Below are 14,560 nucleotides of genomic sequence, written 5' to 3'. Positions count from 1 at the left end.
GACGCTCTAACCAGTCATCCACCGTGCCGCCTCCAATAAGAATACATTATATAATGTATAGTCACTGTTGGTGTAGTGGTACACTCGCCTGACTTTGCTGCAGGCAGCGTGGGTTCAGTTCCCACTCAGTGACGGTGTGAATGTGAGTGCGAATAGTTGTCCGTGTCTATATGTGCCCTGCGACTGACTGGCGACCAGTTCAGGGTGTAGTCCGCCTTTCGCCCGAAGTCAGCTGGGATAGGCTCCAGCGTCCCGCGACCCTAACCAGGATAAGTGGTGCTGAAAATGGATGGATGGATGGATGGATATATAATGTATCAGTGCTGCCACCTGCTTTGGACAGTGGTGTTCAGTGAAGGCCTTCAGAGCCTTCTCTGCTGGCCAAAACACTATATAAAAAACAATGAGCTTCATCTACAACCTCATTATAAGCGGCACGGTGACCGACTGGTTAGAGCGTCTGCCTCACAGTTCTGAGGACTGGGGTTCAATCCCCGGCCCCACCTGTGTGGAGTTTGCATGTTCTCCCCGTGGCTGTGTGGGTTTTCTCTGGGCACTCCGGTTTCCTCCCACATCCCAAAAACATGCGTGGTAGGTTAATTGAAGACTCTAAATTGCCCGTAGGTGTGAATATGTGTGCGGATGGTTGTTTGTTTGTATGTGCCCTGCGATTGGCTGGCAACCAGTTCAGGGTGTACCCCACCTCCTGCCCGATGATAGCTGGGATAGGCTCCTTGTGAGGATAAGCGGCTCAGAAAATGGATGGCTGGACAATAAAAAATATATAATAATATGGATAATAATATGTCGACCAGTTCAGGGTGTAGTCTGCCTTTCGCCCGAAGTCAGCTGGGATAGGCTCCAGCGCCCCGCGACCCTAACCAGGATAAGCGGTGTTGAAAATGGATGGATGGATAATAATATGTATTAATGTGCTTGGTTAACATGTCTGCTTCACAGTTCTGAGAACCCGGGTTCAAATCCGGCCTCGCCTGTGTGGAGTTTGCTTGTTCTCCCTGTGCCTGGGTGGGTACAGCGGTACAGCAAATGGATGGCTGAATGGAAGTATTTTCATGAGGGCCTTATAAAGTGTTAATCTATTAAATTTGGGTAATTTAAGCAGTTTTTCGTTTCATGTTCATTTGTGTATTCTTGTTTTTTGAGCTGTCACGTGATTTGTTCATGGGTGGTAATGTCAAAGTGGCTGAAGGAGCGAAACTTGCGATGCATTTGGTAAATGATAGTGTTTGTGCAGGACTATAGATTTGTTTGGCTGTGTGCTTTAATGACAAGTTAGTAGTGACATCAAAGTACAAATGTACTGTACAAGTGCCCTATTAACAATAGTCAGTACCTCTGTGTTATATGTGATTCTTTCGACATTAATAAGTAAAAGATGCTGTGTAGCAATGGCCAAGGTAGCGGTCAAATAAACTAACGATAAATAATAAAATAAAATCTCTCTCCCTCTATAATGCCACACATTGTTATATTATGTTTTTGTATATTTTGTAAAATTGCGACGTGGTAGTAGTGGTATTAAGGGCTGGATTGGGTCACTTAAATCTCAACTGAAGGCCCAGGTGCCGAATGCACCGCCCATCACTGGCTTTGGATCAGCATTGGACAAATAAACTATTAAAAAACTCTTGTCACTATTGCTGTTGCACCAGGAGCATTTAAGCACTATGATATGCTGAAACATATAGTAAAACAAGCTCACGTGCAAACACAACACAGGAATTAATTTTATTTAAAAGTACCTTTTTTTTTTTTTATCAGTCCACTATTCTACTACAGTGAGTCTCATTCTGGCTTTGTTTAACTTTGATTGGCTCACAATCAGTGGTATTATTGGTCGACAGCATGGGACATGCTTGAGAACAGAACAAAATGAAAAGACATTTGAAAAAAGTGGGATAGCATTAGCTTGCTTGGCAGGTGTCACGATTGATTTATCTCCCAGTGAAAGGCATTGTATGCATTTTTGGTGAGAGCTAATTTCAGTTCAGTCAATAGTTTGGGAAAGTGCAATGTTACAATTTAGAAGCCCTGAAATCTTTGTGATAGAGGAAAAAAAGGTCACAAACTGCTGCCTTCGCTCTCTCTTTGGACTCTCTCCACCCATTCCTTTCATACAGTATGCTCTGTGGAAGCCTTTAACTGTATTGGAGATATGACCTTCCAAACATACACAGGCACACACAAAAATACAGCAACCTCCCTGCTGAGCAAATTTTTCTAGCCTCTCAAGTGTCAGGGGACATTGTAATCTAGACAGGTCAAAGCCTGTGACATTGTTTCCTTTGTCCCAACGCCAAGTCATTGGGATGAAAGAGAACGAGAAAAGCAAATACGGTACACACATGAAATACAACAAATACATACAATACTGGTAGGTGTTCAAACCTACAGATCGATGCCACAAGCACACGAGGCGTCATACGGGGCCTCCTGTCTGCCTCCCCTAACCAAAACTTTACCTACAGCACAAGGGGAGACTGCCGTATGGGGAGACCAGGGATATCCCTGGTGGGCTGATGGGTCAGTGGCCCTGCCACAAGACAAACAATCAAATGAAACAGAAATTGGGGTGGTGGTGTTTTAGTGCTATGGCCGCCAGCCAACGGTCAGCTTTGTTATCGGGGGTGGGGTTCATAATTAAATGACGGAGTTATTTTGCGGTCATTGAAGTTTGGCTACGGCCATACGGGAGTCCGTTGCCAGCACAAGCCGTGGTGAGCGTGGCCCTCAACAGCTGGATATCGACAAACACGAAAGACCCACTGCTATAATGGTAAGTTATGTTTCAAACTTTGTGATGTTTTAGGGGAAAATGCTTATTTGGCTAACATTAGTTTGCTTGCAAATGACACAAAGTTCCGACTATAGCCTTGTCGTGTTAGCTGCCGAGGCCTACAACTCACAGAGTTCGAAATTAGCATTGTTCAATGACCAAATGCTTTCTATATTTGTCTACCTGCTTGATGTCAAAATCTCCGGATGATGAACATCAGCCTTATTTTGTGTCTGGCTCATTTAGTCAATCCTTCTGCGCAAGATGTCATGTCAGTAAAACTTCAATAACACGTATATGCATATTTTGTTGTCTTTCAATCACAGGCCAGCATGCATGTTTCAGAGAGCTGAGAGGACTGTGACCCTCAAATTGTCTACAGTTCAGTGATCGTCAGTGTGGTAAGAGTCCCACTAGTGTTACGCCGGCTCCCTCTATTGGTATGTGATTATCCCTGAATTAAATGTTCAAAATGTAAAAAATATTGCAGTGGTTTAAACTTTTTTTTTGTTTGTTTTAATCCCGTCCAGTATATTTTTTTAGTACAATTCAGTTGTACATAACTTTTAAGTTCAATGCAGTTGCATTTAAGAATTGTATAATTCTTTGTTTCCAAATATTTATTGAGGTGCAATTTTTATTGAACCTTTATGTTCAAAATATTTGAATTGAATTCATTACTTATGTACATTTGACTATTATTTAAGAACACTGTTAAAGTTCAAACTGTGTATAATGTTACAGTGGCTTATAATAATATTAAATATGAAATACCTTTTAAGAAAGAAACCTGCCTCGTTGTTGATGAACACGATAATGTATTTTAATGTTGGTCATTCTGGTAGTACTTGGAGATCCAAGTGTTTTTGGAGGTGGTACATTGTGTGAAACATTTGGGAAGCACTAATCTACATCAACCAATTCAACTCGGGCCTCCTCCCTATAAAAGCAACACAATTGCCTTTATATACTTTAGTGTCATGCTGGTTCCATGTACTTTGCATCTCTTCTAGGATCAGTAAAAAGGGGGAACTCTGAATGAGACAGAGTGAGTGAATGAGCCTTGTCTGTGAGTCAGTGCAAGACAACCAATAAACAGAGAGAAAGAGAATAAGAAGCAACTGAGCGTGCAGATAGTGTTTGCCAGGGCTTTCATAAATTGTTTGTTTTAATGCATCTTAACACGTACTGCATCGGTTTTGTTTTGTGATTGCAGCTCATTTAAAGTTACATTTCAGGTGTGTACTCACACCTTATGACTCCTGGGGGTGTATGTGGTTGTCCTTATTCTGTTCCTTTAATCTTTGTTTATATTTTTAGTTTTAGGTTTGGGGGTTATTAACTACTCCATGAATTATGGTCCAAAAGAGCGTCAAATTCATTTATTTATTTATTTATTTATCATCAGGTTACATGAAATTTGTGCTGCTGGCTGGCTCCCCACGACGCGTATGAACTGGGATGGTCTGTCCATGACTCCCGGGCCACTGCTACGGCAAGACTCCCGACTGCTACCAAAATGGCATATCGCATATGCAACCCTTTTTTCAGCGTGCTGTGTTTCAGTGTGATTTCATCTGGTCGCACTGGCACGAGTGCATGTTTTAATGCTCCTTTAACACAGTTTCACTATATTTGACATGGTTAAAAGTCGCTGTCTTTTTCACTGCTTTAGTCAATCTCCACCTGCACGCGCTCCTTTCTGAAAAAAGGACAAACTCCAACTGCAACAGACAATAAAAACTGCTGAAAGGATTGTCGGTACCCCCTATACCCACCCTTGAGGACTTGCACGCTGCCAGAACTAAACAAGAGTGTGCAAAATCCGCTTGGACACTCCACATCCCGGTCACCAGCTCTTCCAGCTCCTTCCCTCAGGTAGGCACTACTGATCAATGCAAGACATTCCAACAGCTTCTTCCCTCTTGCAATCAAATTCTTAAACACCTAACCTACAATTCCATTACAACATGCTGGCAATTTTTTGTCTTTTTGTCTTAAGTTTGTTGTCACATTTCTGTCGGGCCAATTATATATGACTCGTGCATTCACTGTAATAGTCTCACCACGTATGCACTATTTGCATATCTGTTGTTGACCAATACTGGCCACTGATGCCAGAGTAGCATCTGCTCCATTTGCACACTGACTGAGGAGTATCTGCAACATTTGCACAATCAACATTGTCCCAGACTATCGTACTACTCGCTTGAATTCTCGGCGTGCTTTGCACAATGGTCATTGCACCAGACTATTGTAATATTAGTCATTCGAACTGCTCTGCTCTAAGTGCTAGAGGACTCTCTAAGTGCTAGAGGACTCTCCATCTTTTCAGAATCAGAATCAGAATCATCTTTATTTGCCAAGTATGTCCAAAACACAATTTTGCACAATTGTCAAAAAAAAAAAAAAATAATAATAATAATAATGTTAGTACCAGATAACTAGCAACCCTTTATTGCTCAGTGACTGTTTTTCTCAATGTCTTTATGTCTCAAAAGTGTTCTCTGTCAATTGACTATCTGTTGTTGTACTAGAGCGGCTCCAATTCCTTGTGTGTTTTTTGGACATACTTGTCAAATAAAGATGATTCTGATTCTGAAGAAAGAGCGCCTTCTCGTTAATATGAACGGCTACTGGATGCTATGAGGGGCTGTTAGGGACATTATTCAGGATTAGCTCTCACACTTACTATTCAAATGCTTTCACACACACACAAACTACTGACAGGCTCTCATAAGGACTACACAAACACTCGCACGAGTCTTGCTCTCATTATTATTTTTTAATTTATTTTTATTTATTTTTATTTTTTTCCTGTTCGGCTGTTAGGTCAAGCAGAATGGGAAATCTGTATACCTTTTATGCCGAAACAGTTTTACTGTGTCACAGTGGAGTTTTGGAGCTTCCCCTGTGGTATTATAATTGAGGTTTATTGAGAATCAGACTTGATCAGTCGAACAGAACAAAGTTTCTAGAAGGGAGAAAGAAACAAAGACAAAAGACAAAGCACTAATTGTAAACAGGATGAGTGAAGTAAATCATTACATTATCTACAACAATGAAATGTTAAATATGAGTGTTACATGGGGCTGTAGTGCTACACCTGGTGAGGGAAGGACAGGACAAGATAGAACAGGACAAGGACAGGAGAAGAAGCATGCAGGACAAGGGTCGTGAACCCGGCTGTACAACTGAAGTGTGGTGGCATTAATTATGTAAATTATAAAAGTGTACAGGGCGAAAGTATAAGTGAGGGGATACACAAGCGATTTGCATATTCATGAGTTATTTGTTGCAGTAAGGGGTGTGTGCCTGCAGATACATGCAAGTAAATTGATACCGTTTTACATGCACAGAGACTGACAGAAGTGTCCTGTAATTGCTGTGGCCGCACCGCACCCAATCAATCGAGGGGCGGGATCAGGCCCAGGGGTCCACCCAAGAGCAGCCCGACGAACGAGACACGTCCCACACCGAGGGACCCAGGGCTGGCCCGAGGAACGACAGTGAGGCCCGACCTCCCCCACCGCCCCCACCAGTAGCCGGCACCGCCCTAGCACTCACGGAACATGGGCGAGTCACCACCACACCACCATTACTCTGCAGGAGGTCACCCCAGTGGTTCCCCCCCACCCCCGAGATCAGGAAGGAGTGAAAAATAGTCCCGCCCCCACAGAGCCGGAACAGCAAACACAGGGACAAGAGGAGAAGATCCCCACAGCATGCATGTGTCTTTTCACCATGCAAACCGATCTAAAATGTGTGAAAATAAAAGGAAATAAATAGAATAATAATAAAACAACAACAACCTCGACAACAAAGAATATAAAATTCCATTGTTTACTTTCACACTTATGAAAATAGTCTTGCTATTGTCACATGTCAGATGGCACCCTACTCAGGCAAAGGAATCAAGAGTCTTGATTTAGCATGTTGAGGGAAGGTGATTAGCTATCTACATATATGTTTAATTGATTTTTTCGTTCTGCTGATATTTTTTCTAACGCAATATATTCTATGATGAGATTTAGCCACTGATTGATGTTAATAGCTTGTTTGTTTTTCCAGTTTAATAGAATTGTTTTCTTAGCGGTAGCTAACGTGACAAGTAATGATTGTGAATATTTATTAGGGAGGTCAATTATGATTAAATCGCCAAGTATGCACAATCTTGGGGAAAGTGGAATCCTGCAGTTTAAAATATACGAGGGTTTTTGTATAACCAAAGACCAAAAGCATTGAATTGGTGTACATTCCCATATAGCATGAAAATAGGTGTTTGGGGTATTTTTGGTGCATTGCACGCATATATTAGATGGAGAGAAGCCTATTTTATGCATAGTGTACTGAGTAAAGTTTGTTCTACGAAGCACTTTATATTGTGTAAGCTGTAGATTTGTGTTTTTTCCCATTCTAAACGTATTGTTACAAATCTGTATCCAGTAGCTACGGTCAGCAGACATGGAGAGGTCATCTTCCCATTTGTTGATTGGTAAGTGCATGGATTTAGTACATGAAATTAATTTATAAACTTTTGAGAGAAGCTTGCTCTCATTAACACTACTCAAATGCTCTCATTTACACTAGTCAAATGCTCTCATTTAGTAGTCAAATACTCTCAGTGACACTACTCAAATGCTCTCATTTACAATACTCAAATGCTCTCATTGACACGTCAGATGCTCTCATTTACACTAGTCAAATGCTCTCAGTGACACTAGTCAAATGCTCTCATTTACACTACTCAAATGCTCCAACACACACGTGTCTTGCTCTCATCAACACGACTCAAATGCGTTCACGTGAGCACATCAATCACATACTCGCACACATCACTGGCATTCACGAGTTCATGTCAATCATGCTCGTACGTGAATAGTATAAATCTTTTATTAGGTAGATCAATTCAAAAAGGGAAGTTATAGAGATGAACTGCACACTGCACACACTCAGAGTGAAGGATTTCATATTTACAATATGTATTATTTTGATGATTGTAGCACATAGCAAATAAAAACAAATTCCCCGTATTGAGAAACTAAAATATAACGTCAAACAAAATAGTAAATTAATTCAAGAAATAAAGTGATTTTTAATGTAGAAATTAGGCTCGAATTTGCCCTCTGAAAAGAACTTCAGTGTTTAATCACTCTATGAATTCTGAAGAAAAACTTGTCAACGATAGTCTAATTTATTGAGATGTACCTATATTTAAAAAAGTAATAAAATATTTGAAAAGACTGTGTGTAGTCTGGAGTGCATATCTATGACACGAGTTTCACTACAAAAATTTAATTCCTTCATTCCCTTTGGACACCTCGTTAGGTAGAGCGGCGCAGGGGCCTTAAACGCGACTATCCGGCCATCCTGCCTGCAACAATCCGTATACTTTTCAGATTGTAACGCATTTTGTTGAAACTCTGTCTTGAGTCCAGGAGTAAACACACATCCACTGCACTTTCGCCTGAAAGGCACACATATTCGGCAGCATCCGCGTCCGAATAATGGCGTCTCGCTCTTGATAGACGAGCCAGCCTAGCCTTACGTCATACGGCTTCTGATTGGCCGAAAATTATGTCATATCCCACAGCATTTACACATTAAAAGCAGCCATTTTAAATCAATGAGGAAAGGCGTTATTGTAACACAATAATAAACAAGTATACGACATATATACATTTAAAATATATATGTATGTACTATACAGTATAATGCTATGTAACGCTACTGCTTAAATTAGGCTTACTATTGTACTTTATGGCTGTTGGTCAATGCCATATTTGATTTTGAAACCACTTCCTTTTCAACTCATATAAATACACGCTCACATAAACATGTCAAATATTTGCAACCCTTTATTGCTCAGTGACAGTTATTTTTGTCAATGTCTTTATGTCTCACAAGTGTTCTCTGTCAATTGACTGTCTGTTGTACTAGAACTACCGTAGACAAATTACTTGTGTGTTTTTTGGACATACTTGGCAAATAAAGATGATTCTGACATACACCTCAAACACACTCGCATAAACATGTCAAATCTATTCACATACCATCCACAAATCCATTCATAAGATATACTCAAATCCTTTCACATTTCCATTTCAAATGCTCACATACATACTTGTGGGGAAAAAAAATCTTGGGAGATTTATTTTAAGATAGATAGATAGATAGATAGATAGACAGACAGACAGACAGACAGACCGACCGACCGACCGAGAGAGAGAGAGAGAGAAAGAGAGAGAGAGAGAGAGAGAGCTAGATAGATAGATAGATAGATAGATGATCCCCGGCTGCAGAGCCTCCTGCAAGCGCTCCGAGGGAACAGAGACGGACACCTGAGAGACGTCCTGCCTGGGAACATGTTGGTTCCTGGTTTTCCTCCTTTTTTCCTTCCTCCTGTTCTCCACCTGTTCTCGGTGGAGACCGGGCCGGCCGAACACTCGGGAGCCTGACTCGCCTGCCTCAAACGTGTTTCAGACACGTAAGTCCAACATTGCGGTCTACTAAAAGTACAGATTAGTGCTTATTTGGGTTGAAATCAACGAGAACAGGAGTCCTCAGCAATATGCATTCACTACACGCCCATTCTGCTAATCTCACGTCACAAATCCCTTCCTTTGCCAATGTTCGTCTGTCCCTTGTTTGTTTTGTGTTTGTCTGCGTTTTATCCTGTAGAACCCCCTTTTTATTATTAAATTTTCTGTAAAATTCACCACTTGCATCATTGTTTTATGTGACTGGGTTCGGAACAAAACCTCTGGAAAGTCTAGAACTCAAAGTTTCAAAAGTGTAGCCACCTTCCGATAAGAGACTGATTAAAAAGGTTTGTCGTCATTTTGCCTAAAGTTAAACTTGTAAAAATATGACGTGGTGCCCCTCATATTTATGAAATATCTTGATTTTTAACGCTGTAACTTAAAATTACGATAACCCGGAAGTGACGCAGGCGGCGCTTCCAACTCATAATTTCCTTCTAAATTAAGGACAATTCTTATTTCATACATAATCGCTGCAAATAGCTATGTTGTGATATTGTGAAATTAAGTGTCTCTATCTTGTGGTCTTGTCTCGGTATAAAATAACGGAACCACGCTGCTTAGCCAGGCTGCTACAAGCGCTCCACTTCTTCATTTCAGTAAACTCACCCGATTGGATATGTAACCCATGTGACCATGTGGGTATGTCACAACCCATACACTGATTGACTGACTAGCCTACGTGACCGAAAGGCTCAGTGCCTGTACATTGGGGTCCACCCCAGTGGATGAGAGGGTAGCCTCCCTCCGCCTTCGGGTGTGGGGACGGGTCCTGACTATTGTTTGTGCCTATGCACCAAACAACAGTTCAGAGTACCCCTCCTTTTTGGAGTCTTTGGAGGGGGTGCTGGAGAACACCCCCGCTGGGGACTCCATCGTTCTGCTGGGGGACTTCAATGCTCACGTGGGCAATGAGAGTGAGACCTGGAAGGGCGTGATTGGGAGGAACGGCCCCTCCGATCAGAACCCGAGTGGTGTTCTGTTATTGGACTTCTGTGCTCATCACGGATTGTCCATAACGAACACCATGTTCAAGCATAAGGGTGTCCACACGTGCATTTGGCACCAGGACACCCTAAGTCGCAGTTCGATGATAGACTTTGTGGTCGCGTCATCAGAATTGCGGCCGCATGTCTTGGACACTCGGGTGAAGAGAGGGGCGGAGCTGTCAACTGTCTTCCCATGCCTGCGTGGGTTTTCTCTGAGCTAACTGTTCCAGACTGTTGGGTTTGCATAGTGTGGCATTCTGAAGAATCAGTCTTGTATTTCTTTTTTTTTTTTTGCTTTATTTACAGATCACTGCATTGTATTCGTTCCACATGACGTCTTCTTCTTCTTGATTTCCGGCAGACTGGGCATGTTTAAAGGTCAGAGGACAAAGATGTTAAATTTTTTCTTGATAACTCTAGACCCCTTTACAAACCATGCCTGATATTTCGAAGTGATTATGTAACAGTTATACAGCAGTTAAATTTATAAATTATGATTCAGAATGCAGAATCTTCTGCTTTTTGCATCTACCGTCCTCCGGTCTTCACCTCCTGTATATCCGGAGCTGTGACGTAACACTTGCCGTACTCCTTGTTCATTCTGCACTGTTTGCTATTGTTGCCTGTTATTGTTCTCATCTTTGTATGGTTTGTTGTCGTATGATTTCACGATGGTTTATTGTGTGCAGTTGGTTGTAAAAATGATTCAGACAGTGGCAAGAGTTTCTTTGGCTTTCCAAGTGAAAAAGAAATACTGACCAGTGGATATGGAAAGTCATTCGACAGGATATGAAACGTGGTCAGCTATGGGTTCCTAGCAAGCATTCCAAACTGTGTGCTGATGACTTCGAACCGGCGTGTTTTGGGAATGACTTAAAGGAAAGCCTTGGATTCACACATGTAGTTAGGCATAGGCTGAAACCAGCTGCGGTGCCAACTATTTTTCCTACGGGACCTCAACCGCCAGCAAGAGAACTAAATCTCGTAGCCACCATGGTGCAGTGCACAGACAGACTGTATCTGCAAGATTTCTTTGCAGATACAGTACGTACAACTCTATTATGGTTATTATGGACTGAGCAGTAGAAAAAAAGAGCCACACAGTACTTTACAGCACTGTCGTTTGTACTTTTCCCTGTATGGCAAGCCAAGAGACAGGGCAAAGACTTTCTTTGCAGGGTGTTATAAAGCTACTCGAGTGAGGGGCACACAATAAATAAGATTATTGCATATTGCATTGCACATCCAACTCTTCGGAGGGTTTCTGCAGTGTGTCCTAGGTCTTCTCCGAGGCCTTCTGCCCATGAGTCGTGCCCAGAACACCTCACCAGGGAGGTGTCCAGGAGGCATCCTATATAAATGGCCTTATTTTGGTGGGTGGCACAACATGTCATGATTACGCCTGTCACGGATGATATGGTTTCCCCAAAACTCATGATAAACCATATCGTTGTTTTTTTAATGCTTCTGAAATAATGAAAAATAAAGCCCGCCCTAAAGCTGCAGGACTGAGTGGTTGGTCCGCTGAAGGCACTAGAGATGAGCCCTTCACCTGTCAATCAAATATGTTCGCTGTAGTCAACTACTGGCTACAGTAAATAAGGTGTGCCCCTGAGGTTATGCTTAATAAACAGCTTTCTGCTTCTCCTCACCAGGGTCGCAGGCGTGCTGGAGCCTATCCCAGCTATCATCGGGCAGGAGGCGGGGTACACCCTGAACTGGCTGCCAGCCAATCGCAGGGCACATACAAACAAACAACCATCCACACTCAAATTCACACCTACGGGCAATTTAGAGTCCCCAATTAATGCATGTTTTTGGGATGTGGGGGGAAACCGGAGTGCCCGGAGAAAACCCACGCAGGCACGGGGAGAACTTGCAAACTCCACACAGGCGGGGCCGGGGATTGAACCCCGCTCCTCAGAACTGTGAGGCTGACGCTCTAACCAGTCGGCCACCGTGCTGCCAAAATAAATAAATTCAAAATCAATAAAATATATACAAATATATATTTTATGTTTTTGGAATGAACACGGAGATACTCGAGATTCAAATCCAAAACCTCACAACTGTGAGACAAACGTGCAAACCTCTTGTTCACCATGCTGCCTAGCTTCATAACAACGTTTTTAAAATCTGTCCACATGATTCAGTGTGTGTGATATACCGAGTGAAATGGGGGAAAAAAATGACTAATTAAATGTATGAAGGCAATCTTTGCAGTTAGCGGTAGTTTAACCCGACCCATAGCTGACGCGCACACACGCACGCACGCACGCACACACACACGCACACACACGCACACATGCATCTCCCACTTTATGATTCAATGATGCGCTGCTAACTCTGCAAAAGGTTGGGACTCAAAATCAACCTCTCCCTGTTTTAAAATTGTAATCCTGCAAAATAATCCCAATTTGTAATCAATGTACTTGTAATCTGATTACATTTTTTTCTGTAACTGTAATGGAATACAGTTACCTTGCATCGTAATCTTATTACGTAATACCGTTACTCCCCAAACCTGGCTAATACCATTAATACCACAAAAAATAAGAACTAAATACTGACGAGATTTTGGACAAAATGAGTGCTTGTAGGAACAGTTGTACTGCTAAAAATCTCTCCAGAAAAGTGGATTTGGGGTTGCTCACGTCTGGATGCAAGGGTTAATTATAGACTAAAGAGGATTAGAAAGCATTTGTTTCAAACTTTATAATATAGTGGAACCTAGATCAAGAGCGCGGAAATGTCCATTACTGTTGGATTTTTGTCAAAGAAATGTTAAATGATTGACTAACTGAACGTTTTCTATGGTAGGGTCAGAGAAGCTCCGGAATTTGGAGACAGGTCTCCTTTCTGGTTGAAAACAGTATCATCTGCTCGAAACTGCTACGGCTTAACTTCAACGACCTCACCACCGAGTGAATGTGGATTAGGAACTACTACTTAACTTCACAGAGAAGAGCTCCCGGACGAGAGATTTATCATGTCTCAAAACAAAACCCAACCATTTACAGACAATTGATCCAGCGACTACAAGTGCTTAATATTATTCCACAGATGATAAACAACAGATAACCAAAGCCAGATAGAGGAAAGAAATTCTGATCTTTCACAGAGACGCAGAACTGGGTTTCAGATATAATATAACTGGTGTAAAAATATGTTCAAAGCTGCTCGTTAGACTGCGTGAGTCAAGTCCCCAATCTCGTTTTTTTTTGTTTTTTTTAAGATTCAATTTGGATGTGATTTAAAAAAATATATATAAATATTATGTGAAATGAAGGCGCAAACATCACCCTCATGCAATTTCCAGTTAGGTGAGAACATCGTATAACCCAACCACAACCGCATCCAATCAACCCGTCAGTGATGAGCGACAAGTGCCAGAAGGATGAAAACTGTTACCTACCTTGCCCCATCAACAGTATGGCCATCCCGACCAGCATAGCCCAATAAATGGGATGTGTCATCTTTATTGATCTGATTGGCTTCTGTACGAAGTCTAAAAATCCATAAAAGTGTTTCCCTCCCTCCCCCCCACCCCACGTCCTCCTATTTCACGGTAGATAATCCACGGCCACGACGCTGAAAGTCTCCTTCAACTATGAGGTTATTGGTAGCGGCGCCGCAAACAAGTTAGCGTTTGTAAACTCAAGCACTTCCGGTCAGAGCTTCTTAAAATAAAATGCTCTTTGTTGGATATGACAATTACAGCGTCTGCCCACTTCCTGGATGTGCATCGGTAGCTTGAATATCTATTACCATTGCCTTAAGTGCAGGCGCTGCTGGGTGGTTGAGACATTTCCCTGAAAATATTTTAGTCGCAATATTTTTTCATCTGTACTTTTCAAAACTGTTTTTTTTAATATATAAAGCGCTAGATTGTATTGCTTTTGATAAGATATTTAGCAACTGTATGTTGTTACAATGTTGTTACAAAAAATTGTTCAACAAAATTCAATACAGTGCTATTAAAATTACATACATTTCACATGCATCACTTTATATACAATGTGCATTAATTTTCCCCCCAACATTTTTAAAACACGCTGAGCACCAACTATTAACTCATTAGCCATCCTGAGTTGAGACTCAAATCATGATCAGCAAAATGCCCTCCTCCCTCCACCATGCATGAAAAGAATATTAGATAGATAGATAGATAGATAGATAGATAGATAGATAGATAGATAGATAGATAGATAGATAGATAGATAGAATCAGTC

The 14,560-nt window shown here is 41.6% G+C and overlaps 1 protein-coding gene across 1 annotated transcript in view; it reads right to left on the bottom strand.

The window, feature by feature from the left end:
• ntm (neurotrimin) overlaps positions 1–13,818 on the bottom strand; it is a 164,494-nt gene extending 150,676 nt beyond the window's left edge. The window contains exon 1 of the transcript XR_009770198.1: positions 13,744–13,818. The gene's annotated coding sequence lies outside the window, so the exon portion shown is untranslated. The remainder of the gene's footprint in view (positions 1–13,743) is intronic.
• Positions 13,819–14,560: the final 742 nt, after the last annotated feature.

Source organism: Phycodurus eques, chromosome 17 (assembly GCF_024500275.1).
Source record: "Phycodurus eques isolate BA_2022a chromosome 17, UOR_Pequ_1.1, whole genome shotgun sequence".
NCBI classification, from domain to species: Eukaryota; Metazoa; Chordata; class Actinopteri; order Syngnathiformes; family Syngnathidae; genus Phycodurus; species Phycodurus eques.
Note: the sequence above shows the minus strand (reverse complement) of the source record. Positions and strands in the feature narration are given on the sequence as shown.